At 35.2% G+C, this 27,606-nt stretch overlaps 1 protein-coding gene and 1 long non-coding RNA gene across 2 annotated transcripts in view; one reads left to right on the forward strand and one right to left on the reverse strand.

Annotated features, from left to right (window-relative positions):
• The window catches only part of LOC115065766 (carcinine transporter), a 1,371,383-nt gene that overhangs the window by 591,345 nt on the left and 752,432 nt on the right, over positions 1–27,606 (reverse strand). The gene's annotated exons all lie outside the window — the stretch shown is intronic.
• LOC125775761 (uncharacterized) overlaps positions 15,210–27,606 on the forward strand; it is a 258,804-nt gene continuing 246,407 nt past the window's right edge. The window contains exon 1 of the long non-coding RNA XR_007421369.1: positions 15,210–15,541. This is a non-coding gene — a long non-coding RNA (uncharacterized LOC125775761). The remainder of the gene's footprint in view (positions 15,542–27,606) is intronic.

The following is a 27,606-nucleotide window of genomic DNA, read 5'->3' on the forward strand; positions in this document are numbered from 1 at the left end:
TATCGAGCGTATTGTGTGAAAGATTAAAGCCCACCGTCAACAAACTGATTGGACCTTATCAGTGTGGCTTCAGACCTGGTAAATCAACAACCGACCAGATATTCACCATGCGCCAAATCTTGGAAAAGACCCGTGAAAGGAGAATCGACACTCACCACCTATTCGTCGATTTCAAAGCTGCTTTCGACAGCACTAAAAGGAGCTGCCTTTATGCCGCGATGTCTGAATTTGGTATCCCCGCAAAACTAATACGGCTGTGTAAACTGACGTTGAGCAACACGAAAAGCTCCGTCAGGATCGGGAAGGACCTCTCCGAGCCGTTCGATACCAAACGAAGCTTCAGACAAGGCGACTCCCTATCGTGCGACTTTTTCAATCTGCTGCTGGAGAAAATTATTCGAGCTGCAGAACTGAATCGAGCAGGTACAATCTTTTATAAGAGTGTACAGTTGCTGGCGTATGCCGATGATATTGATATCATCGGTCTCAACACCCGCGCCGTTAGTTCTGCTTTCTCCAGACTGAACAAGGAAGCAACGCAAATGGGTCTGGCAGTGAACGAGGGCAAGACGAAATATCTCCTGTCATCAAACAAACAGTCGTCGCACTCGCGACTTGGCACTCACGTCACTGTTGACAGTCATAACTTTGAAGTTGTAGATAATTTCGTCTATTTAGGAACCAGCATTAACACCACCAACAATGTCAGCCTAGAAATCCAACGCAGGATTACTCTTGCCAACAGGTGCTACTTCGGACTGAGTAGGCAATTGAAAAGTAAAGTCCTCTCTCGACGGACAAAAACCAAACTCTATAAGTCGCTCATAATTCCCGTCCTGCTATATGCGAATACCGCATACGATGGAACGATGAGCTGTACGAGATATACGACGACATCGACATAGTTCAGCGAATTAAAAGACAGCGGCTACGCTGGCTAGGTCATGTTGTCCGGATGGATGAAAACACTCCAGCTCTGAAAGTATTCGACGCAGTACCCGCCGCGGGAAAAAGAGGAAGAGGAAGACCTCCACTCCGGTGGAAGGACCAAGTGGAGAAGGACCTGGCCTCGCTTGTAATATCAAATTGGCGCCACGTAGCGAAGAGAAGAAACGATTGGCGCGCTGTTGTTGACTCGGCTTTAATCGCGTAAGCGGTGCCAACGCCAGTAAAGAAGAAGAAGAAATCGGCTTCGTGTTCACTGCGCTACTAATTTTGCTACACTAAACGGAAAGGGCAAAATATAGTGCACACTTATTCTTTGATTTGTTCACTTCAATTTTAATTTATAATTTGGAACATTTAAAATTGCATTTCGAAAAAGTCGTAGATTTATGTGAAAGATCGGAGCGTTACATATACATATGTAACACTAGCGTTTAATGAGTTAAACGGATTATATTTTTTATATTTTTTCATATTTGATAAAACCCAATGATATCATGCATATTTACATATATTAATAAAAAATGAAACGACTTACTTTGTCTCTCCTCAAGGGAGTTTTGGGAGAAAAAAGTACATATATTTTTAGATAATTTTGGGGATATTATCTTCTGCTTGAGTTTCAGTTTCCTCTTGTGTTTAGCGTTGTTCTACTCCTATGTCCTCCTGTGTTTAATGTTCCTTTCCTAATTTCCTCCTTTGTTTAGTGCCCTCTTGCTCCCGTTTCCTCCTTTGTAGAGTATGTACAAATGTATGTTGTAAATTTCTTCTAATTATATCACGCCCGATTCATATTATAATTTTTGTTATTTTAATTTTTAGACCGCGCCCGATTAATGTATTACACTTTCTTTAATATTATTATTAAATAATAGTCACAGCACTGGAAAACTTTAGTAAATTTTGCAAATTTAGTAAATTTTTATTATTTTTCTAAAATTTTGTTTCTTAATTTTATTATTTAATTTTTTTACAGAAGTTGTTTATAATCTATTTTTATTATATTTGCTTTGTTTTATATGTGGTGGCCTAGTAGCAATTTATGTTTGTGATTTTTTGTTTTATTTTTTAATATACGTATATAATTTGTATGCTTTTTGAACAGAACTTTTATTTATTCTTACCTTTATCTTTTTTATATATATGCACACTATATTATATATATGTGTGTACATATATGTACTATATTTTTTCTTTTTTTTTATCACTGCACTTGCTGCTATCCAAAACCGGTTTTTGGCACATATGTTCTTTGTTGTTTGGTTTTGCCCCCTGTTATTGCATTTTCGGTTTTATTACCGCACTTTCTCACAGTTTATAGTTACTATTAAATTTTTTTTCCGAAATCTAATTATTTTTTTACTTTATTTAGCCACAGTGCCTTTCTTTGTGGCTCGAAGGACCATGTACAAAAAACTCACTTTAAAGGCCACTCACACTTTCTCTTCAAATACAAAATGAACCAATTCCGAAAATCGTTATAAAACTTTTTATTTGTTGCGAAATTCACTTCAAAATTGTTGTAACACACTGTGTTTGAATGATGAAATTATTAAAAATTGAAACAGTTTTAAAAACGTTAAATATTAGATATAACTATAATATACATATATAGGCGGGTAATTGCGGAAGGGAACCGGGATGCTGCGATGCTGCGAAAAGTGGAGGTGTATACCGATCGACGTCGTATCGACAAAAGGTGCGCGAGATCTTTTCTCTTTTTCTTTTGTTCTAATTAGAGTGCCATCTTGTTTCGGTGCATGTGCGTGTGTGTGTTAATGCATAACGTTCTCTCGCGTGATGAGGTGAATGCGTGCTTTTGATTCGGTGTGATGAACTGATGTAAATGTGATGTGACGTCGCTACTCATTTAGCCACATACAAACATATATGTTACAAAAATTCCCAAAATGCCTTACAAATTTGCAAACATCAAGAATCATTGTTAATGAAACCATTCTAGATGTCTTCTGGGTGCTCGTGAGCTTCACTACGAGCCATGGAAGGCATCTCAAATCGTTAATGTTGCGGCAGCGTTACACAACGTTTGCATTCACTATCGCGTGAATGACGAAATTTTAGAATATAATTCGGAAACAAATATTTTTACAGAAAGTAATGAATTTTTTTTTATCAACTTATAATGATGCAGCTTTACAAATCAGAGAAGCTATATGTGCAACACTTACACGAATATAATATCCTAAATGAATATTAACACAAAATATTTATAGTTTTAATTAAGTATTTATTTAATATTATTGGGTTGTCAAAAAAGTCTTACGGTATTTTTATTGAATCAATTCGTGTGGCACCCATACATCGAGCTTCTTAGTGACTTCAAGCTTCTTCAAATGGTTTATAACGCTTTGATGAATAGTATGCCGGTCTCCTTTGACCAATTCAGCGATTTTATCGCAATTTTCGACGACAGGCCTTCCGGAGCGTAGCGCATCTTCGACCACCTCTACTCCAGAACGAAAACATTCGTTGTGCGGTGGAAATGGAAACTGTATCGGGTTCATAAAGTGCAAAAATTTTATTGGCGGCTTGAGATATATTTTTGCCTTTATCGTAATAGTACTGTAAAATATGCCGTATTTTTGCCTTTATCGTTGTAGTGCTGTAAAATATGCCGTATTTTCTCTTTATTTTACTCCATGTTTGCGACGCTATAACTCATGAACGACTTAAAAGAAACCAAAAAGGTATAGCATGACCCGATGTGACGAATAAAACTAGAACTACGCGCTTTCAGCGCCAACTAGCGAAAATACCGCAAGACTTTTTTGACAACCCAATATACTCGTAGGTACCGGGGTCCACATATTCAGTGCCTGGGGGCTTAAACAGTTTTTGGTCATAAGTTGGCAAACACTAAAGTTTTATTCCGTTCTATTAATTGCTTCATTATTTTTGTACTGGAAAGTAAAATAATCAAGTGGAATTTAAACTGTGCTATATGGGAAGTGGGCTTGGTTATTGTCCGATTTTGTTTATTTTTACAACGTGAACGTGAAAGAAATGCCGCGTGCCGAATTTTTTCGAAATCCGTTTGTTCTGGTCCTGAGTTATAGGATTTCATCAAAAAGTAGACGTCCATTGTTCGTCTCCCATAAAGGCGTCTCATACCATCTCGGAGCTAAAATTTAAGGGGCACACCTAGTGTCAAATTTTCAAAAAATCTATTTTTCATATTTCGATAGGCTATACCTTTAAAAATAACATACTAAAATTTCAAATCGATATCTGAAACAGTTTTTGAGTTACAGCCATTTAAAAGAGTAGCCGCTTGGCAGTTAGATAGTTGCATTGGATACTGGACATTTTTTAACGCGTTTTTCTCGAAACAGCATTTTTCGAATTTGCTGGAGTGATTACTTGGAGACAAATGATCCGATCGCTATCAAATTTTTTTTTGCATCTTCCCTATATAGTTCTCCATACGGTGACCCCCCAGTTTTTTTATCTAATCAAAAATCGAATTTTGGCAGGTCAAAAACGACCATAATTTTGGGTGAAATTTAACTCTTTTTTTCAGCAAGCCGCCATTTTGTTAATTTTTGATATCTTTTTTATTATTTTTATTTTTTTTTTTTTAGGTGTTATCAACAGAGAAGGGTGCAATCATGGCAGCAGTGGAGGACCTTTTTTTGGCGCCGCCGGAGATCGCTTTTCATTTCAAAAATATTTAATATTTTCTTTCAAACATTTTTTTGTATACTCTTAAAACATGTATAAATATACCCTTAAAATCAAAAACGATTGATTGACTAGTTTTTTTTTCCCAAAAAATTGTTTGATCCAAAAAAATCCCTATTTTTTTACGCTGTCACACTAGGTGTTCCCCTTAATGTCTCTGGCGTATTTAGTTGTTGATTATCCCCGTTAAATGGGGAATGTGCGGGTTTATATCCCGATTTCATCCATTTTCACACTGTCGGTAGAAGTTCTTATAGTATAAATGTAGGCGCATTTGGTTATTGTAGCGTTAGCGGTTTACTTTTTCAAAATTTTGCGAAAATTGTTTGCCCCTGCTGCATTCCTCTGTACGAAATTACAGTTTAATAGCTTTGTTCAGTGCTTAATTATGCCACTTTATAGGTTTTCGATTAATGGCGATTTGTGGCCGAATTCGAATTTTTTTTTTATAAAGGAACCCACATCCCAAGTTTCATTACGATGCCTCAAATTTTATTAAAGCTACAGCTTGAACGGACGGACGGACAAACATACAGTCAACCGGATTTAAACTTTTCTCGTCATTCTGATCATTTACTCGTATATAAATATATATAAGCAGACCCGGTCAAGCGTTGCTGTGGCTAAAGTCTATAGTACATAAACACAGTGCATCCGTAAGAGGGCATCAGTCATTAAGGCCGCTATGCATTTTTACATAGATACCGTTTGTAAAAGACATGTCGACCTCCATGACTGATTTTATACTACAGTTACTCCTTAATACAATGAAATTATTAGGTACGTACGAAGACGGAAATGTTAAAACTGGTATAAGAATCCACTGGATTGGAATTTGAAACGGAAGGGCTTTTAAACGATTGAACAAAATTTTCATACAGTTGATATTTAGCAAAAGTTAATACAAAAGAATTAATTTTAAAATTTATTTTTATTTAAATTTGTAACAAATCACAAAAGTATTCGACGGGTTTCTTACACGTGAACATGCAACATATAGTAGCCCATGAGAAAAACATGGATTTTCCAAACCTTAATCACATTGAGATTTATTTATCGTCATTGCAAAAGCTAAACGAGGTGGATTCAGATTACGCAGAAGAATAATAAGTGATCCATTCTTTAATCGAAGATTATGTGGTGACATTCCACGTATATCCAGTGAATTTAAAAATTCAGTTGGAAAATTTAAACTCTTTTCATTAAGAGCAGTATCGATTGATTTAAAAGACATCAGACCGCATGTTAACAACTGTTGTATCTGGAAGCTAATGCATTAATCTCATCCGCGAAAGTAGAGCAAGGTATAAGAATAATTGAATATTTTATTGCAAATTATTTGTCTATTGATCTCAATTTATAAGGTTTAAACTAAGGTATAAACTAAATTTAATATTTTAATATTCGCAAACAAAATAAATTTAGGTTATACCTTAGTCTCAGCAATTCTTAGTGATTATGCTATTAACTTAGCCATCTTACTCAATCCAGTAAACAGTTATCGCCATCTGTTAGGATCTCCTTTAGCTAACAGATAATTGTGATAATAGCTAACAGATAACAGACAAATAATTTGCAATAAAATAACACTGCGATTATAAATCGAAAAGTAAGTAATTCTAAATTTCAATTTTGATTAAATTGCATTCGGTGTACAAATAAAATTTTACATCGGCTCAGTAGTTTAGGAGTCTATCGCGGATAAACAACGTGACAAAAAGTGGACACAAGTGTTTTGGGACAAGGAGGATTACTTTGAGAGGAACGACATAGATTTTGAAAACAAAAGAATTAGAATTTTAAAATTATAAACAAAGTCTTACATTTTTTTGTTCATTGTACAGTCATTGACAGAGACATATGTATATGAATATGTAACAAACGACGCTTATTATTAAGGGGGTATTCTCATGTCAACGCATACATTTTACCACTTCTTAGGAATTTTTTTTATGCAACAAAAAAATTCAATAATTTTAATTTTTTAATATATTTTTATTTGTATTTTGAAATGTACAAAAAATTTTTTTTTGTTTTTTACATTTTTAATATATATTTTTTTTAACCAAAGTAGTCCTCAACAAAAAAAGTGGTTCACTGGTCATGGTGATAGCGGCTGTTCATGTTGTCTGAAATAAAAAAATTGAATTCAGTAGTTCTGCGGCTATCGTCCCTATCAAATATAATCAATTTCATTAAAAAAAAATGTCGAACTTCAAAACTAAAGTCACGAAAATCTAGTTTTTTTTCGTTAAAAATCGTTTAAAAAAATATGAAAATATTTTCGAAAATAAACAATTCTAAACGATAACTATGTATAAATGAGTAGAAAAACATATGTAAATTTTAAAGCAATCGGTTGAATACTTTTTTTTTTAGGACCATGACAGTTTCAGAAAATGATGAATCGAGAAAAATGCGTTTAGAAACGTAGTAGCTGCAGACTTGTCATGAAGCCTGGTGGACAGTCGCTTACGACACATCGGCGGCTATGAGCTGTAACTTATCAAATACTATGAATTTCGGTCACAGCATGTATTCAATAGGTTTTACTGTCAAAATATAAAAAAAATCGTTTTTCGAAGTAATTACATGAGAATACCCCCATCATATAATTTATTATTTAGTTTGCAACTACGTACTGTGTACTGGCCTATTTACTCATAGTAGGCTTCTTCTACGGAACTTAAGAAATTTATATAAAATATTTGAAGTATTAAGCATATTTCAACGTTATTATTTTGTAGGGTTCCACAATTTTTCAAAATTACTTAGCATCGTCGCACATAGGAACATTTTCCCTCAAAAACCGGACGAAGTTGAAAATTACAAACTTCAACGATGGTACTCAAAATTGTTTTTTTTTTTTGGTACCTAAATAATCGTTCTACAATGAACCGATTAAATGAATGACCTTCAGGCCGCTATATTGCCACACAAATAGTGAGAACCGAAACTTCGTTCAGAACGCACGTGCTTATTCGTGAAACTCTCCATTGTTCTCGAAATTGCAAGTGGTTTTTTTTTTACTGTGTGAACGGAATTCTTGAAAATATTTTTTATGGATTCAGGATAATTGGTATGTATTTAATATTAATGATATACAAATTAATTTAGTTAATGTATTATTATGTTTCTTTCGGAAAACAATGAATCATTAAAAAAACTATTTTTTTTTAATTATAAAGAAATTAGTGTTTTTGTTATAGTGTCGGGCGAGGTCGAGCTATGAATTATCTTTCCTAGTAAACTACAGGGCCTCTATGTAACATATCAGCGTAAACGTTTACCCCGTCTTTACCCTGTTGAAAAAAGCGCGTTGAAAAATTTGGTCACTTGCAATGAGTACTGCTTTATTTATTTTTTTTTAAATTAAATACTGAAATCCTGTTTAATTATTCTATACGGGTATACCAAGGTATAAGGGAGCTCTGTCGGAGCTGGTGTGAAAATTGGACATGGGTGTGGCCCCGCCCACTTTCTGGTGTAATCCCATATCTCGGGACCCGACCGTCCGATTTCGACAAAATTTGAAACGTAACATTATTTTCATTTTGAGTAAAAACACGTCAAGTGGACCCCCCATTTTCCACTTGGTCATCGAATTTGAATGTGAGTATTTTTTCATAAAGTAGTCACCATGAACAAATAATCCCCCTCCCAGTTTTTAAAAATTTTAATTTTAACAACACTTTTTTTTTTAATTGAAAAAAAAAGTTGTTCATGGTGACTACTTTATGAAAAAATACTCACATTCAAATTCAATGACCAAGTGGAAAATGGGGGGTCCACTTGACGTGTTTTTACTCTTTTCCTGTATCACTCTGAGAAAATGAGCGAAATCGAACTACAACCATGCCTACTTCCCACACAACACAATTTAAAATTTCATTTGATTCTTTCACTTTTTAGTACACAAATAAAGAATTAATTAATATAACGAAAAAAATTTTGCGGTAACTATTCCCTTAAAGTAAGCCACCTTTTGACCAATAATTGTCTAAATCCAACCAAAACTGTTCAAGCCGCTAGGTACCGAATATGTAAACCCGATACCAATAGTTGACTTTTGACCGAAAATATCCTTCAGTGTGTGATATATGAAATTGAAATTCACAAAGAATCCTATTTCATTGTGTCAAAAATGGGTTGAATCGGGTCAATACTTTCCTGAGCCTCCATATACCTAATATAAAGATTTTAGAACTTCTAGGTCCCTTTATGTTGAATATATCCGCCAATATTTGAGTCAAGTCTCAATAAAAATTGGAGAACATATGTACGAGTATCTTTGCGCCTAAAATAGATACAATTGCACGAAAACTTGACCCATCCAACACAACCCACATCCACTTGACCTTGCTCCATGTGATTGCTGATAGTATGTAACGGAGGGAACATTTTTTTGAGTATGTGGCATATTAATAGTATGTGGGATGATCAACAATAGATAAAATGTGGTCGGCACTACCCCTTCTCAAATATATTGAATATAAAATGTTAGGTTGCACCCGAACTTAGTCCTTCCTTACTTGTTTTATTTTAATACATTACATTATTATACTTAATCCTGCATTTTTATTCATTTTCATTCATAAACTCACTTTAAATAATTTTGTCCGGTTTTTGAGGACACTTCTTCTGACACCTATTTTTTAAAATTGCTTACCGTGTCTCCTTGAACCAAGTGCAAAGTTCTTTACACTTTTGATTTTTTTAGCAATCTGCATTTTAACATCGCTGCATAAATTGTCAATGGAGTTTGCATCGAGAATTTGCGATGACTTGCTCAACCCCAATACAACTCAAATTGGTATTCAAGGTTTGTGGATGTGCTTTTTAATGAACTCCGTAAACTCGCGGCGGAGAGAAAGCAGACTGTCTACGTTACGTTATGATCGATCACAACACGTTCGAGATGGAATAGATACCGATAGTTGAAGAATGAAGTGAGACGCATTTGCAAACAAGAAAAGAGAGAGGCCGAAATGGGAAAGTATAAACAGGCTTGACAAGCTGACGGACAGACCCTGCGACTATGAACTTCGAGTTATGAAAATTTGATTGGAATTTTACTTCTATTGCCAATTCAAGAGTTGAAGCTAAGAAGAACTTCAACATATGAAGTTCGAGTTATGGAAGCCTAACTGTAATAGACATGAACTTAATTAAACACATTGTCCACAACTTACTTTACCATACTGAAAACGAATTTAAAAATAACAGTTGGTATTCCACTCTTCATCATGAAATAATTCATGCATTCACTCCATTCGATACGATAACGTCATCTTTCAACAAGCGCCAAACAAGGTCCGTAAACCGGATAGGCCCAGCCTAGAAATATATCGCAGGCAGTGACGACCATAGAGTCATGTGTAGAAGTTCACACAAGTGAGGAAAGTTCTCTGATCGCCATTCACTTGGGAGTGGCCAGAAACGATTCTTTTACACATGACTCACGCATTACGACTTCCGGTCTTTGACCAAGTATCCTCTGGGTAGCCTAAAAACATTCGCTTGAAGGCAAGCTAAAGTGAGAAGGCGAAACATCCCCCTACATAGGGTTGTGCGCAGGGTTTGGGACCAGCCACGTAAAAAAAAACCCAATGAAAAATCAACAACAGCCTCGGATAAGAGACCCCCCTTTTGATGACGACCATGGCAAACGAATTAAGGACAATGATTTGAGGGCATGCACGTGGAATGTCTGGTCCCTTAATTGGGAAGGTGCCGCTGCCCAGCTGGTTAATGTCCTCGTGAAAATAAAGGCTGACATCACCGCCGTCCAAGAAATGCGATGGACGGAACAAGGACAGATACGAGTAGGTCCTTGTGACATTTACTACAGTGGCCATATAAAAGAGCGCAAGTTTGGTGTTGGATTCATGGTGGGAGAGAGACTCCGTCGCCAAGTACTATCATTCACTCCGGAGAATGAACGTCTAGCCACAATCCGCATCAAAGCGAGTTTCTTCAATATATCGCTGATTTGCGCCCACGCCCCGACGGAAGAGAAGGACGATGTGACCAAAGATGCTTTTTATGAGTGCTTGGAGTGCACTTATGAGAGATGCCCCCCCCACGATGTCAAAATCGTGCTTGGCGACTTCAACGTCAGGGTGGGCAAAGAAGGTATCTTTGGCACTACGGTCGGTAAATTCAGCCTCCACGAGGAAACATCCCCAAATGGGTTGAGACTGATCGCCGGGGCCCGAAATATGGTTATCTGTAGTACTAGATTCCAGCATAAGAAGATACATCAAGCTACCTGGCTGTCTCCGGATCGAAAAACCACCAACCAGATCGATCATGTTGTGATAGACGGAAAACACGTCTCCAGTGTTTTAGATGTGCGTGCGCTCCGAGGTCCTCACTTCGACTCGGACCACTATATTGTTGCAGCCAAAATTCGCACCCACCACTGTGCAGAAAAAAACGCACGCCAACAAACACAAGGAAGGTTCGACGTCGAGAAGCTGCAATCACAACAGACAGCCGAAAGATTTTCCACTCGGCTTCCACTCCTGCTCTCTGAGAGCACTCGTCAACAACTCGGTATAAGGGAACTGTGGGATGGCATTTCAAACTCCTTACGTACAGCTGCAACCGAAACCATTGGTTTTCGGAAAGTGCAAAAGAACAGCTGGTACGACGAGGAGTGCCGTGTCGCAGCGGAGAGAAAACAAGCTGCCTACCTCGTGCGGGATGGGATAGATACCGAGAGTCGAAGAGGGAAGCGAGACGCATTTGTATACAGAAGAAGAAAGAGGCCGAAATGCGTGAGTACGAAGAGCTTGATAAGCTGGCCGACAGGGGTAATGCTCGAAAATTCTACGAAAAAATGCAGCCGCTTACACAGGGTTTCAAGACCGGAGCATACTCTTGTAGAACCCCCCAAGGTGATCTAGCCACCAATGCCCAGAGCATACTTAAATTATGGAGAGAACACTTCTCCAGCCTGCTGAATGGCAGTGAACGCACAACACCAGGAGAAGGCGACCCCGATACCCCAATCGATGACGATGGAGCAGACGTTCCATTGCCCGACCATGAAGAAGTTCGAATAGCAGTTGCCCGCCTGAAAAACAACAAAGCGGCAGGGGCCGATGGATTGCCGGCCGAGCTATTCAAACACGGCGGCGAAGAGCTGATAACAAACAAATTATAATAAACAGACAATTTGAACAGCGAATAAAAAGGTTAACTAAAGGGTGATTTTTTAAGAGCTTGATAACTTTTTTTAAAAAAAAAACGCATAAATTTGCAAAATCTCATCGGTTCTTTATTTGAAACGTTAGATTGGTTCATGACATTTACTTTTAGAAGATAATTTCATTTAAATGTTGACCGCGGCTGCGTCTTAGGTGGTCCATTCGGAAAGTCCAATTTTGGGCAACTTTTTCGAGCATTTCGGCCGGAATAGCCCGAATTTCTTCGGAAATGTTGTCTTCCAAAGCTGGAATAGTTGCTGGCTTATTTCTGTAGACTTTAGACTTGACGTAGCCCCACAAAAAATAGTCCAAAGGCGTTAAATCGCATGATCTTGGTGGCCAACTTACGGGTCCATTTCTTGAGATGAATTGTTGTCCGAAGTTTTCCCTCAAAATGGCCATAGAATCGCGAGCTGTGTGGCATGTAGCGCCATCTTGTTGAAACCACATGTCAACCAAGTTCAGTTCTTCCATTTTTGGCAACAAAAAGTTTGTTAGCATCGAACGATAGCGATCGCCATTCACCGTAACGTTGCGTCCAACAGCATCTTTGAAAAAATACGGTCCAATGATTCCACCAGCGTACAAACCACACCAAACAGTGCATTTTTCGGGATGCATGGGCAGTTCTTGAACGGCTTCTGGTTGCTCTTCACCCCAAATGCGGCAATTTTGCTTATTTACGTAGCCATTCAACCAGAAATGAGCCTCATCGCTGAACAAAATTTGTCGATAAAAAACATTTCGAACCGAACACTGATTTTGGTAATAAAATTCAATGATTTGCAAGCGTTGCTCGTTAGTAAGTCTATTCATGATGAAATGTCAAAGCATACTGAGCATCTTTCTCTTTGACACCATGTCTGAAATCCCACGTGATCTGTCAAATACTAATGCATGAAAATCCTAACCTCAAAAAAATCACCCGTTATGATAACAAATGTTCTTACGAATTCTATTTAGAAGAACCGTTTCCTCAGTAACGAAGTAACTATAAGTTACAAAACCAGGAGACACTCAAGAGAAGAAATAAACAATATAAAATATGCAAACCAGGGGACTGGGGTGAACATAGTAAGCACACTGCCCTTGAATAAATATGAATTAGAATAAGTTAACAAAAAACAATTGAAGAAATGGTAGAATTCTTCGATGCATCTATTTTTCACAAATATATTTATGTATTTATATTGTAAATATTCCAAACCTTGAAGTATCATGTTATCAAAACATAATATTAAAACAGTAAAATTATCCATTTCCAATAGATGAAAACAAATATTCCTTTAAGCTAAAAATTGTATCGCTGTCAAGAAATTGCAAACCTGTAATAATATTAAAGTATGTAGTAAGGACCACATTGTTAAATTAAGCGAAACAAATTGTATCCCTAAGCTAGTGAGATACTAAAAGACATAATCAGTCCTATCACGCAATCCATCGCAAACTGTTTTTTCGGGAAAGATACGAAATTGCTATCATGCAATTCGAACAACTCCGAAGGTATGTTCGAATTTTATCGGAATTTTTGTAAGACAAGTATTTTCTAGCGGAGAAATAAATTAAAAAAAAAGAAAAATGTAAGTTTTTATTGAATTCAAACTATAACATATTGGTTAACAGTAAAATAATCTCGAATGCGATTTCCGCTGGTCCAAAGTAATTACCACCAAGCAGCAATATGCACTAATGGTTGAGCTGTTACAGCGAAAACCTGCAATGGTGCAGTGTTTTACCAAGTGCCCTAAAGATGAAGTGGCAGCTTTTTGGAACAATATGGCCCAAAAATTTAACAGTGTTTGTTCAGATTTCTGAACAGTTCTTAACGGCTACAATTGTAAATGAGATAATTTTATAATTCTGTATTGAAACGGATATAATAAATCAAATATTTATGTGCATTATCGCTAGCACATAAAAATGCACTTGTAAATAACGGGTGATTTTTTTGAGGTTAGGATTTTCATGCATTAGTATTTGACAGATCACGTGGGATTTCAGACATGGTGTCAAAGAGAAAGATGCTCAGTATGCTTTGACATTTCATCATGAATAGACTTACTAACGAGCAACGCTTGCAAATCATTGAATTTTATTACCAAAATCAGTGTTCGGTTCGAAATGTGAAAATCCGCTTTTTTATCGACAAATTTTGTTCAGCGATGAGGCTCATTTCTGGTTGAATGGCTACGTAAATAAGCAAAATTGCCGCATTTGGGGTGAAGAGCAACCAGAAGCCGTTCAAGAACTGCCCATGCATCCCGAAAAATGCACTGTTTGGTGTGGTTTGTACGCTGGTGGAATCATTGGACCGTATTTTTTCAAAGATGCTGTTGGACGCAACGTTACGGTGAATGGCGATCGCTATCGTTCGATGCTAACAAACTTTTTGTTGCCAAAAATGGAAGAACTGAACTTGGTTGACATGTGGTTTCAACAAGATGGCCACACAGCTCGCGATTCTATGGCCATTTTGAGGGAAAACTTCGGACAACAATTCATCTCAAGAAATGGACCCGTAAGTTGGCCACCAAGATCATGCGATTTAATTTATGGTACATGGTATGGGGTTGTTTTCAAATGCACATGCACATTTGTATTCAATATGTTATCTTAAGTAAATATGTTTGTTTGTTAATTGTTGAGTGCATACGTGCCTCATATAAATGTATTATATGTATCTCGATGCGTTGTTTATGTATTTGTTTGTACTGCCTCAACACTGGCATATTATTTAGAGACTAATATTTAATGCACTCAATGTAAAGGAACGGAAATGATCCTAAACTATTAAAAGATAAGAAGTCGTGTGTATGCCGTTGAGAACACTTATGTTTAAGATATGTGTACATACTTCGGTATGTACAGTAGATTAGTATTAAGATTGGTGTATGTACTCTGCATGTGGTGCGTACACGAATTAGGATAAGAAATTTTATAAATAAAGGAGCTCTGGGCAACCAGAGCTGAGTACTATTTTATAACCGAACCCAACGCGTTGTTATTAACAATTGGTGACCCCTTAGTTTATTTTACGAACACGCGAGTGAAATTAAAAAAAAAAAAAATCTAAAAGTGTGTGTTTTAAAAAAAAAAAATTTTGTGAAAAAGTGGTTTTTTGAAAAAAAGTGTGTGAAATTAAAAAAAAAAAAAATCTAAAATTGTGTGTTTTAAAAAAAAAAAAAAATAATAATATTTTCCTTTTTAATAAAGTGAAAAAGTGCGTTTTTAAAACAAAAAAAAAAAAATAATATTTTCCTTTTTAATATTAAAAAAAAAAAAAATATATATATATATATATACATATACATATATATTTTTTAATTATATAATAATATTAAAGTGAGAAGTGAGTGTTGTGTTCATTGGCGGCACATATTTTTCCGGCAATAAATCCACATTACATCAAGGTAAGAACATTTTGCATTTTTTTTTAATTCATTTGTATATATTATTATATAATTTATTTTGTTTTTGGGAAAATGGAGAACCAAATCCAATTAGCAGAAGAACTGCAAAAACTTCATTTTAAGTCCATGAGTATGGATATAAATGAAGATTTGTTAAATTTGGAAAAACTCCTAGATACTTTGGACAAAAAATGGGCAGAGTTTCAACGAAACCATTTAGAATTGTCCAAAGATCCCAAAAACAAAAAAGACAATTATTTTAAAACGGACGTAGAAGGGTCGGTCGGCACGCTTTATCTGACAGCGCACGCCAAGTTAAGCGAATTGATCGCTATTATTAGAGAAAATAGTGCTCCCAGGAAAATGGAATGCCTTCCAAATCCTGGTTTAGTTCGCAGGCTTCAATTCTTATTAACAGAATTAGAAAAAAATATTGAAGACTGCGAATTAAACGAAATATGCTCTCTAGACAGCATAGAGAGACTAATAGAAAAAACTCGTGATACTGTGCTTGAATTTATTAGCCAGCACGAAAATGAAGAGTTAACTTGTAAATTCTATGATTTAAGAAATAGATTTTACAAACTTAAATTAAAATCTATTAGCAAAAAAAATGCTACCAATTTCACGTTGCCTCAAGTTGACATTCCGATTTTTTCAGGAGATTACGCTCAGTGACAAACTTTTAAAGAATTGTTCGAACAGCTAGTAGTCTCTCAAAATGTTTCAGATACGTATAAAATGTGTATTTTAAAAACAAAATTAAGAGGTTCGGCTGCAAGTTGTATTGCAAATCTGCCTTCAACCTCAACAAATTTTTCAGTTGCCTGGAACCTTCTTAATGAAAAATTTACCAATAAGAGGTTACTCGCCAATACTTATTTTAAACAAATTTTAGATGCACCAGTAGTGACTGAGACTGCTTTTAGTGTACGAAAATTTCAAGAAAAAATTTCTGAAAGTACACAAGCATTGGAAAGTCTCAGTTTGTCTGCAGATAATTTGTTGCAAGCCTTATTAAATTATACGCTTGTGCAAAAATTGGACAACAATTTAAGACTTAGGTATGAAAATTCCCTTAAAAACCCTAAGGAAATACCTAGCTTAAATTCATTACAATCGTTTCTGAATCATGAAGGGAATGCACTAGAAGCAGCACAAGCTTCAAAAGCATCACCAAAATTTCAAAATGCAGAATTTAAATGCATAATGGGATGTAATAATTCACATAATATATTTTATTGTCATAAATTTAAAGCCCTTTCTACACAGGACAAATGGGATGCAGTAATGAAACACAAATTAGGCACCAAATGTCTTAAAACAGGGCACAATACAAAAGAATGTAAAGGCGAAAGTTGCCTCACTTGTAAAGGAAACCATCATTTATGGCTTCATAAAGATAAAACTTCTAAAGCAAAAAGCACAATCATTAAAAATACAAAAAATGATAAATTAAAAAATGATTCTAAACATGTCCTGCTAACCACAGCAATTGTTGGTATAAAAGGTCGTGATGGAAGAATAATAAAGGCACGTGCTTTATTAGATAGTGGGTCTCAAGTTCACCTTATAACCAAAGAACTAAAAAATAAATTAAAACTTCCTTCCAAGAGAGAATCTATGACCATTGAAGGAGTTGGTCAAAACAAGACAAATACAAATGAAAGAGTTAATCTTCATTTAAAGTCATTAAAAGATCCCTTCGAAACAAATTTAGACACTATGGTTGTAGAAAAGATTGTGTCGAATGTGCCCACAGAACACATAAAAGTAAAATAAATTCCAGAGAATATAAAACTGGCCGACCCTTCATTTGGTGTTCCGGGTAAAATTGATTTACTTTTAGGTGCGGACATATTCTTTGATTTCTTAAAAGAAGAGAAATTATCAATCGAAAATGTTAATTACAAACTGCAGAACAGTGTGTTTGGGTGGTTGATATACGGATCAACTAACATAAGCTCCAAATTAGCTCACTGTGGTGTTGTAACATATTTCGATGAAAAAATAGACAATCAACTTAAAAAGTTTTGGGAAATAGAATCAATTGAAAATAAATGTGTTAATCAAACTAAAGAAGAAACACATTGTGAAGAGCACTTTAATAATAACTTTAAAATTTCTATAGATGGTAAATTTACTGTGGCTCTTCCATTCAAAAAAGAAAATATAAATTTAGGTGACTCTTCTTTACAAGCAAAAAGAAGATTTTTTTCTCTGGAGAAAAAGCTTAAAAATAATGAAATTGTCAGAGAATAGTATAAACAATTTATGAAGGAATACATAAGGTTGGGCCATATGGAGGAAATAAAAAATGTCAATATGTTCAAATCGAAATATTATTTACCACACCATTGCGTACTGAAACCAGATAGTACAACTACTAAATTAAGGGTCGTTTTTGATGCATCCTGTAAAACAGACAAGAATGTTTCCTTGAATTCAATAATGCATTCTGGGCCTAAGTTGCAAGAAGACTTATTTAATATTTTGCTGAGATTTAGAAAACATAGGTATGTCTTCACAGCAGACATTGAGAAAATGTTTAGGCAAATATGGATTCGCCCAGAGGATGAAAAATATCAATTAATCTACTGGCGCGATGAAGATAATGAAATACTGCGAACATATACTCTTAAAACAGTTACGTATGGTACTGCAGCTGCACCTTATTTAGCAGTTAAATGTTTGCAGAAAATTGCAGAAATGGAGAGAAATGATTATCCAGAAGTAGCTGAAATTATCAATGTAGATTTTTATATGGATGATCTTATGACAGGAGGAGATAATCTAGATGATGTCAAGTTAATCCAGGACAATATCAAAATAATTTTAAGAAAATATGGATTCAACCTTAGAAAATGGTGTTCCAATAACATTGAACTTCTAAAAAACATTCCTCTTGAAGACAGAGAAAATCAACTTGACTTGAACAAGGAAAATAACAACGAAGTTAAAGCATTAGGTGTCACTTGGACTCCATTCGACGACCACTTTCGTATAACTTGCAATTGGAAGTGCAACGACAAAATTACTAAAAGGACCATTCTTTCAGACGTTTCCAAATTATTCGACCCATTGGGCTTTGTAAATCCCGTCACAGTTACTTCTAAAATTTTATTACAAGAAATGTGGAAATCAAAAACTGATTGGGATGAAAAGCCGTCACAGGAAATAGTGGACAGTTGGTTAAAAATCAAAGATGAACTTCCATTGTTAAATCAAATATGAATATCCAGACGTATTTTATTCAATGAACCGGTAAATATTGAGCTACATGGTTTTTGTGATGCTTCGATGAAAGCGTATGGTGCCGTAGTTTATGCAAAATCTGAAAATCAAACAGGTGAAACTTATGTAAATATACTTGCAGCCAAATCACGAGTCGCGCCAATAAAGATAATAACATTGCCGCGGCTTGAACTATGTGCGGCTGTTCTCTTAGTAGAGTTAATACAAAAAATTTTAGAAAGTTTTAAATTTAAATGTTCTATTTACTTTTATACAGATTCCACAATAGTATTGAATTGGTTACAGCTAGATCCTGGACGTTTACAGATATTTGTGTCGAATAGAGTAAATTTCATACAAACCAACACCAACATAAACAATTGGAGGCATATCGGCTCAAAAGACAATCCGGCTGATATTATTTCTAGAGGAGTGACACCAAGCGAACTTATCACCAGCAAATTATGGTTTAGAGGACCGGAAATTATTTATACAAATAATTATAAAATCCAACAAAAGGTAAACAATAATAATTTAATGGTTCCAGAGATAAAGAAATCCAAGATTGTTATGATTCTAACCGAACTACAAACAATTCTAATGAATATAAACCATAAAAATAGTTTTGAATTTCTACAAAACGTTATAGCTAGCATATTTAAATTTATAGATATCATTAGGAAAAAACCATTAATGAATACAATTTTTTATAAACGAAAAGCATTAAATTATATAATTTGTCAAATACAAAAAAAATACTTTGATCTAGAACTAAAATTACTCAATTCCAACAGACGAATTCCAAAAAATTCCAAACTAGCCACTTTAGCTCCAATTGTGGACAGCAATAATATTATAAGAGTAGGAGGTAGGATTCAAAGTAGTAATCTTTCAGAGGATGCTAAGCACCCTATACTTCTCCCTTATGAAGATGAAATTGTTCGTTTATTAGTAAATCATATACATGTTAAACATCTACACATTGGACCACAGGGTTTACTAGCAATAACCAGGCAAAAGTTTTGGATTTTAAGAGGTAGACAATTAGCAAACAAAGTTGTAAATAAATGTTATAGATGCTTTAAAGCAAACCCTCGGCCCCTACATCAGTTAATGGGAAACTTACCGCAAGATAGACTAATAGGAACGCGTCCATTTCATATAGTAGGAATGGACTTCCTAGGTCCAATTTGGATACATCATAAAATACGTGGAAAAAAGGCTGATAAAGCTTATGTCTGTGTTTTCGTGTGCTTTTCCTCGAAGGCAGTACACTTAGAAGTAGTATCAGATCTTTCTTCAGCAGCTTTTATAGGTGCCCTAAAAAGATTTATTTCTAGGAGAAGTTGCCCCCATAAAATCTATTCAGATAACGGGACCAATTTTATTGGAGCAGCCAATAGTCTTCGCGAAGTTTTTAAGTTATTTCAGAAAGACTCACATAAAACAGAATTATCAGAATTTTGTAATCAAAGAGAAATAACCTGGATAAACATACCAGCAAGATCTCCACATGTAGGAGGATTGTGGGAAGCGGCTGTTAAATCAGTTAAAAAACATTTTTTCCGAGTAGTTGAAGGTATAATGACTTTTGAAGAAATGTCCACACTCATGACACAAATAGAAGCCGTACTTAATTCAAGACCTATTACCCCATTATCAAACAATCCAAATGATCTCCAGGTATTAACACCAGGCCATTTTTTGGTAGGAGAACCATTATCAACTATCGTTGACATGAACTACAACCAAAGTTACCAAGGGTTAAAGGACCATTGGAAATCGGTCGAAAAGAATTCAAAAGAATTCTGGAAACGATGGTCCAATGAATATTTAAATGAACTGCAAAAAAGAAATAAATGGCAAGTTCCTTTTGAAAATATCAAAACTGGTACCTTGGTACTTCTTAAAGAAGAAAATATCCCACCATTACAGTGGCGAAGAGGACGTATTGAAAACGTTATTTTAGGCCAAGATGGCAAATGTAGAATGGTAGACGTAAGGACAAGCAATGGTACATCAAAAAGAGCAATACACAATGTTTGTCCTTTTCCTATCGAAGAAAAAGCAAGAGATGATCCGATTGAGGTAAATGATAATATACCAAGGCGGTCGACTCGGATAAAAAATAAAAACTTAATCTTAACATTATTAAACTTACTTATAGTTTTACCATCTGTAAAATGCTTAAATATAAGTTATTTTAAGAATAGTTCTGGAGTATTTTTGGAACAAAAAGGGCCTGTTGGGTTGACTAGAACAGCGTGGGATATAATTGTCCACATCGATCTTCTTCAATACTCGGTTGAAAAGCAGCAAATTTCAAATTCGTTGAAATATTTAAAGGACTCAACTATATTTAAAGAGGATAAAGTGAACGAAATGGCTCAGCAGCTGCACAACAAGTAGTTATTTAGAGATTGAACAGCTGCACGACATCATTGCGTTCACGGGGAGGAGGATGCAACGGAAGACAAGGTCAGTGTTACCCTTTATAGGGTCATTATACCACTCCTTGTTTGGATTGATAGATGAAGAGCATGCAGAAGTTCTTACGCAAAAAATAGAGAAAGCTAAGGAGAACGAAAACTACTTGCTGGGATTGTTGCGAAATCAATCTTCAGTGGAAGACGTCACCTTAGATGTTTTAAAATGTCAAAATCAAGCTTACTGGGATAACTTTAAAAAAATGAACGACTCAATTTATTCAATGAGTTCCATTCTCGATGACCAATTGAAAAGTGACTTATTTATTGAAACAGCCACCAAACTCAGCACAACAATGGATACCTTTGAAATGCTTCAAAGAGACATTATAAGCGTCCTTTGGAACTCTAGAGGTAACTTCATGGAAATGCTGTTGCCGATAAAAAAGTTTGAAGCCCAAATAAAATTAATTTCAAATAATCTTGACCAGAGCTTGCGGCTTCCTGATACTGACCCCTTTGAACTCGGACATATAGCCACTACAACAGCCAAAGTTACTAAAGATTTTATATTGTTTAATATAAAAATACCTTTAGTTACCAAAACAGAACTCCATATGTACACAATATACCCATACCCCACAATACATGACGGGTATTTCGTCAGCATTAAGGAAACAAACCGTCACATTATTTTCAATGAAAATAAAACGGTTTTCTATAGCATGACTGACGAAATGTTGTACAGATGTCAACGTATGGCGAGAATGACAATATGTCCACAAGTGCATCCTATGTTTAACATAGGACATATGCAGACTTGTGAGGTGTCATTACTCAAAAATAAAACAGGCATACCACTTAACTGTGAAGTCAATATTATGCCAACACAAGAATTTTGGCTACAACTCTCATCACCAAACACATGGATATTTTCAATGCCATCAAAGATAGAGGCCAAAACTAGCTGCAACGGTAGTAACCAAACTACCATCCTAGAAGGACAAGGCGTCTTAACACTAGACACCAATTGCGTATTGAGGACGGAGAGCGTAAACCTTTGGGCATACCATCTCAAAAGTTCCGAAATTAAGTTTGAAATACCAGGAACTAATCTAACAACACATCTCCCTCCCCTAAAACATTTTAAATTAAAAGGATCCATGCAGGCATTCAAAATACCTGACATTCCGCGACCAACTACCATTTGGGGATTTCCACTGGACTTAGAGTGGCATCAAATGGTGCATTACGGCATGAACACCACCAACCTAATCCTGTTAATTGCTGGTGGTATAATATTAACAATAATTCTACGACGCATCTGTAATGCAGCAAGGAACGTATATCCCATAGGAGGATATATATTTAGAAATTAATTATTAATATTAGTAAATGAAAATTATATTACAAATTTAAAACGTAGACAATAAATAAAATACATTGTATAAGAAAATTTATTACGAGTTCGACTAGCTAATCTTATAAAGAAAAATTAAAATGCCCAAGATAAACATATAAACACTTGTATAATTTTGAAGTGTGAACACTTCAACGTGGGCAGTATGTTCAGATTTCTGAACAGTTCTTAACGGCTACAATTGTAAATGAGATAATTTTATAATTCTGTATTGAAACGGATATAATAAATCAAATATTTATGTGCATTATCGCTAGCACATAAAAATACACTTGTAAATATAAATATGTATGTACAAATACCCATTTTAATCATCAGTGTAATAAATGTTCATTTCGGGTATTGTTTATGGTACATGGTATGGGGTTGTTTTCAAATGCACATGTACATTTGTATTCAATATGTTATCTTAAGTAAATATGTTTGTTTGTTAATTGTTGAGTGCATACGTGCCTCATATAAATGTATTATATGTATCTCGATGCGTTGTTTATGTATTTGTTTGTACTGCCTCAACACTGGCATATTATTTAGAGACTAATATTTAATGCACTCAATGTAAAGGAACGGAAATGATCCTAAACTATTAAAAGATAAGAAGTCGTGTGTATGCCGTTGAGAACACTTATGTTTAAGATATGTGTTCATACTTCGGTATGTACAGTAGATTAGTATTAAGATTGGTGTATGTACCCTGCATGTGGTGCATACACGAATTAGGATAAGAAATTTTATAAATAAAGGAGCTCTGGGCAACCAGAGCTGAGTACTATTTTATAACCGAACCCAACGCGTTTCATTTAACAGTGTTAGTCCGCCTATCAAGAATATTTCTAGCTGGAAGAAGGCAATATAATAAAGTTGTAGTTTTTTTGTTGTAACAGGATAATTTAAAGCTTGTTTGACTTATTTTTTATTAGGTATGGCTTGACTGGAAGGCCTATATAAAAAGAAAGTTGGTGGAAAATAAAAAGGAGCAGTCAGCCACTGGTAGCGGCAGAAATAGGCAGCACCGTTTAAGCGAATTGGAGGAAGCGGTGATAACCCTAACGGCATTAGAGACGAGTACAAGTGGAATTAAAACAAGTAAGGAAGGGCTAAGTTCGGTTGTCACCGAACATTTTATGCTCTCGCATGATAAAGTGATAATCGAGATTTCATTATCCGTCATTTACATATTTTTTTATTTTGCTGTAAAATTAATTAGAATTAAATTTTGAGAGATTTACCGATATTTTCGGTGAAAAATTAGGTTAGGTTAGGTTAGGCAATGAGTTCTTCGGGTTCGATATCAGGGACCTCGAAAAGTTATAGTCCGATCACCACAATTTTTCCACAAGGGATACCTCAGCTCAAATACCATATTTGTGTAAAGTTTTATTCCACTATCATCATTGGTTCCTAATGTATATATTATACAGAGAAGGCATCAGATGGAATTCAAAATAGCGTTATATTGGAAGAAGGCGTGGTTGTGAACCGATTTCACCCATATTTCGTACATGTCATCAGGGTATTAAGAAAATATTATATACCGAATTTCATTTATCGGTCTAGTAGTTCCTGAGATATAGTTTTTGGTTCATAAGTGGGCGACGCCACACCCATTTTCAATTTTTAAAAAAAGTCTGGTCAGCTTTCTTCTGCTATTTCTTCCGTAAAATTTAGTGTTTCTAACGTTTTTTGTTAGTCGGTTAACGCACTTTTAGTGATTTTCAACATAACCTTTGTATGGGAGGTGAGCGTGGTTTTTATCCGATTTCTTCAATTTTTGAACTGAAGGAAACGTCTCTATAGAGTTTGGTTGACATAGCTATAGTAGTTTCCGAGATATGTACAAAAAACTTAGTAGGGGCGGGGCCACGCCCACTTCTCCAAAAAAATTAGGTCCAAATATGCCCCTCCCTAATGCGATCCTTTGTGCCAAATTTCACTCTAACATCTTTATTTATGGCTTAGTTATGACACTTTATAGGTTTTCGGTTTCCGCCATTTTGTGGGCGTGGCAGTGGGCCTATTTTGCCCATCTTCGAACTTAACCTTCTTATGGAGCCAAGAAATACGTGTACCAAGTTTCATCATGATATCTCAATTTTTACTCAAGTTACAGCTTGCACGGACGGACGGACGGACAGACGGACGGACGGACAGACAGACATCCGGATTTCAACTCTAGTCGTCACCCTGATCACTTTGGTATATATAACCCTATATCTGACTCTTTTAGTTTTAGGACTTACAAACAACCGTTATGTGAACAAAACTATAATACTCTCTTTAGCAACTTTGTTGCGAGAGTATAAAAAGCGGAAGTGGGAGAAATTAGAAGGCACAACATAGCTATGGAGAATTTGATAGCTGCTAAGAATTCCATAAAACAGCAAATGTTAGAAGTAGAGGAAAAAAAATTACAAGCCATTACAAAAAACAATTACGAGTATAGTTGACTTTTGATCGAAAATTTCGGTCAATATGTGAGATATAAAATTGAAATTAAGTGATAATCCTTCTCTATTATAAAGATTTTCGAACTTTCGCATGACTTTACTGTATAAGATTGGTTTTTTAGTATAAGGCATATTTATAATGTCGATTCTGTGGTTGACGCTTAATACCATAAAATTTTTATTTCTCTGGCTTTGATTCTTGCAAGTTGTAAGAGTATAAAATGTTCGGTTGCACCCGAAGTTAGCCCTTCCTTATTTGTTACGAACACCTTTGCGAAAAAGAGGCAAAACACTCCAATAATACTTGTTCACGATTGGCGGTCGGAAGTATTTCGGAGTCACCACACCTCGATAATCGAAGAAAACTGTCAACTGTCAACTGATTTGGGTCCAGCTTTGCCTTGGTTTTTCGGCTTCGACTTCCTTTTGTTACGATATTCGGATTTATGTATTTCAGAAAGACAAGCGTAAGCACTAATAATTATTCTGACGCGACATTTGGCACAGATCTCACTGACTGACCGACCTGGAGTCCTCACCACTGCTATTGTTTAGCAATTAGCAATGAGTCAAATATTTGGTGGATTGACAGAGACTATTTTCATTCCATATACGTTTAATAGTATATGTAAATAGGTAAAATGCATATGCATAAACATAGCTTCTTTCGCATGATGATAGTATATATGAAATGTCATTTGTCCTATGGGTTTTGTGTTGTTGTGAAACTGTGTTGCGTCGACATATGCGACATATGTTTAAAGCGAAAACTATAAATAAATAACTAATATAATAACAAGTTTTTAAATATGAGCACTAAAACAAAAATGGTTGTATGGTTTTGATACCCCATCAATGAAATTCTTTCATTAATTCATTCGATGGAACTCGATATCTTTTGCATGGCCACCACGGGCACGCTTGCAAAAGTCCAGACACTGAACCAAATTTTTGACGGTTTTTAAGCATAAAAGGGCTGATACTGTACATCTTCGATATTGATACGAAGTTCATCAATCATCGGTGGCTTGTTGGCATGACCATAGACTTGACGTAGGACGTAGGAAATAGTATAACGGCGTCAAATCATACGACCGAGGCGGCGTCCAACAAAAGGGTTTTCAATAAATCGATTGCGACATTTGCTGTGTGGCGCCCTTCAAACAATTTCCTTCTATGACTCCTTTTTGATTGTTTGTATACCCTGAACAGGGTTTGTCACGAAGTTTGTAGCACCCAGAAGGAAGCGTGGGAGACCCTATAAAGTATATATATTAGGGTGATTCAAAAAAAAAATTTTTTTGTTTTTTTTTATTCGTACTCGGAAAAATGGGTTCCTAGACACCTCTAAGAAATCATCTCCAAATATGAGTTTTTAATTGTAACGGGAAGGTCCTCCGCCTAACGGTTTTCTATTTTTTCTTATTATCAGATAGAAAAATTTATATCTCGCTTCCAACTACTTGAAAAAATATCTTGTTAATTAGGTTTTGTAGGAAATTGAATGCTCTAAAATATGGTCTCTTATGATTTTTTCGTAAACCCAACCGTTTAAAAGATATTAACGGTTGAAATTTGACTATTTTTGGAAAAATTCTTTATTTCTTATTAATTTTATAACTCAATGAAAAAAAATTATTATGAATGATGAAACACATAGTTTTGTAGGAAATTTACTGCTCTATAAAAATGGTGTACTATGATTTTTCGATTAAGTTAAGCGTTTACGAGATATTCATCGTCAAACATCAATGCATATTAGGGTGGATCAAAAAAAAAAATTTTTTTTTCGTTTGGTTCTGTGAAAAATAGGTTCCTAAGCACCTCTAAGAAATCCTCTGCAAAAACCTATTCATAATAATTTTTTTTCATTGAGTTATAAAATTAATAAGAAATAAAGAATTTTTCCAAAAATAGTCAAATTTCAACCGTTAATATCTTTTAAACGGTTGGGTTTACGAAAAAATCATAAGAGACCATATTTTAGAGCATTCAATTTCCTACAAAACCTAATTAACAAGATATTTTTTCAAGTAGTTGGAAGCGAGATATAAATTTTTCTATCTGATAATAAGAAAAAATAGAAAACCGTTAGGCGGAGGTCCTCCCCGTTACAATTAAAAACTCATATTTGGAGAGGATTTCTTAGAGGTGTCTAGGAACCCATTTTTCCGAGTACCAATAAAAAAAAACAAAAAAATTTTTTTTTGAATCACCCTAATATATATAAAAGATCAGTATGTTGAGCTAAGTCGATTTAACCATGTCCATCTGTCTGTCTGTCCGTCTGTTTATATATATACGAACTAGCCCTCAATTTTTAAGATATCGTTTTGGAATTTTGCAAACATCATTTTATTTTCAAGAAGCTGCTCATTTGTCGGAACTGCCGATATCGGACCACTATAACATATAGCTGCTATACAAACTGAGCGATCGGAATCAAGTTCTTATATGAAAAACTTTCACATTTGACAAAGTATCTTCACAAAAGTTGGCACAGGCTATTTTCTAAGATAATCATATAATCTCCGAAGAAATTGTTCAGATCGGCTTACTATAGCATATAACTGCCATACAAACTGAACGATGGGAAAAAAGATCTTGTATGGAAAACTTTTGCATTTCACAAGATATATTCACGAAATTTGGTATAGCTTATTTTCTAAGCCAACAATTTAATCCCCGAAGAAATTGTTCAGATCGGCTTACTATAACATATAGGTGCCATACAAACCGAATACATAGTTAGTAAAATAAATGCATCTGTGAAGGGTATATTAGCTTCGGTGCAGCCGAAGTTAACGT

The sequence above is a fragment of the Bactrocera dorsalis genome, chromosome 1 (genome assembly GCF_023373825.1).
Source record: "Bactrocera dorsalis isolate Fly_Bdor chromosome 1, ASM2337382v1, whole genome shotgun sequence".
NCBI classification, from domain to species: Eukaryota; Metazoa; Arthropoda; class Insecta; order Diptera; family Tephritidae; genus Bactrocera; species Bactrocera dorsalis.